Here is a 2,048-nt window from a genome sequence, read left to right as displayed (position 1 = left end):
CCATCAGTGTGTGAAAGGGTGAATGTGGCTGTAGTGTAAAAGCACTTTGAGTGGTCGGAAGACTAGAAAGGTGCTATACCAGTACAGGTCCATTTACCATTTACAATGAAGTCTTCAACCAAAGAATAGTGCAAAGGCAATGCTTTATTTTTTGTGTTTATATACATGTATACCAATGCATAATGTAAATGACAAAATATGTTATGTGACATTGCCTTCCAAAGTTTCCCATATTGGCATTTTCTGATCTGCCACCTCTATTAGCAGGACATAATTTTTCTAAAAATGCTTCTGGCCACTGTTTTCTGATATGCTACTGCTGTGGTTAAAGCTGGTGTGCGGGACTTACATTCAAACCCTTGCCAAATGAGTTCACACAGTGCTGATTAAGCCTATCCCAGACAGTATTTTGCAGTACGCACAGTTTTTGAATCCTGAGTCTGTTGCGCATTCCCACGCTGGAGCACCAGTATTGACATGTTTTATAATCAACCAGCATTTTAAACCAAAGAGGGGCGCAATTACTCACCAGTGGAAGAGGCCAAGTCGTGCTAGAGTGTTTGGTTAGCTTGCCAGCCCCTGGCAACGAACCAAAAAGTCCGTACGTCATAGTTCACTCATTCTACAGATTCCGGTTATTCCCGAAGTTTGTCTATTAGTGGCGGTTGTGCCTTATGAGGTAAAGCAGATCGTCCACTATTCAGAAGGTTGGTGGTTTGTTTCCCCCGGCTCCTCTTGCTGTATGTCCTTAAGCAAGACACTGAACCCCAAATTGCTCTTGATGTTGTGAATAAGTATTAGTTTTTGTTTGTGTGAGTGTTGTTTGCCATCGCTGTATGAATGGGTGTGAATGGTTGAATATGGCATGTAGTGTAAAGTGCTTTGAGTGGTCGGAAGACTAGAAAGGCGCTATACAAGTGCAGTCCATTGACCATTTATTAGATAGAAGAGTCCTAACTTGGATTTATTTTTGTTGGTCTAAAAATGAGTAGCTGCCTTGGATCCTAAAGAGCATTTTTGTGTTTTTTTTTTTTGATTATGACTCATTCATTGTGAGTTGAACTATGGGTTTTATATTGAGAACTGACTGTATAATACGCTGTGGTGGACTTCAAATCCTTTTGTGTTGCTTGTGTATTTACTCTAAATGCCAGAGTGGAGACAAAAGTTCAGGACTGCTGCTTTAATGTTTAGTTGGGTTTAGGAAAAAAACACCAATAGCCTTGGTTATCAATCAATACTAATTGATTTATTTGGCCACTCTTCGGCAGCAGAAGAAGCTGTAAACACAACACAGACATACGTGTCAACTCATTAATTTAATAGCTTCTGTAAGTGCAATTATTACTTTGGCTTTAGCTCTGTTTTTGGTCTCCACCAACTCCTGAGATAATATCTGGCTCTTCAGCTGATAGATGCTCCACTATGTTCACCAGCTAGTTGCTAACTTCGGCTTTGGTGCTGGGCAGGTAGTACAACAGGTTTGTCAGAGCTTTTTTGCTTAAAACTGCTGCCTGCTGTGGCTGGCAAACCAGGTTGATGAGAGAGGTGAGACTGAACCAGAACAATGACCTGATGCTAAAAAACTCATTGACCCATTTTTATATATAAAATATTAATCAATGCAGCTTTAAGGTTAGGATAAGACCATGGTCATGAATTAAAGAAACAACTTCCACTGGTCACAAGAGCTCCTTGTCAGGTCAATGTAAACATAGTCACCAGTTTGCATTGAGAACCAACTGATCCACAGAGGATGCCATCTCCACCGCCCTCCACTCAGTTCACACATACCTTGAAAATAACAACACCTTCATCAGAATGCTGTTTGTTGATTTCAGATCAGAATTCAACACAATCATCCCCATGAAACTGATTGGTAAACTGGGCACTTGAGGCGCTGAGGATCACATTCTGCAACTGGATATTGGACATCAACATGACATCAACTTCTGTATGGATGTTGTTGTTCCTGTAAGAACTGTGCGCTGCTATGCCAACAACAAGCCCTGGATTACAAGTCATGTCAAGGGCCTTCTTAACCAGAA

This window comes from Morone saxatilis, unplaced genomic scaffold, assembly GCF_004916995.1.
Source record: "Morone saxatilis isolate NCDOM2014 unplaced genomic scaffold, NCSU_SB_2.0 Contig16, whole genome shotgun sequence".
NCBI classification, from domain to species: Eukaryota; Metazoa; Chordata; class Actinopteri; family Moronidae; genus Morone; species Morone saxatilis.
This window is presented reverse-complemented; position numbering follows the sequence as displayed.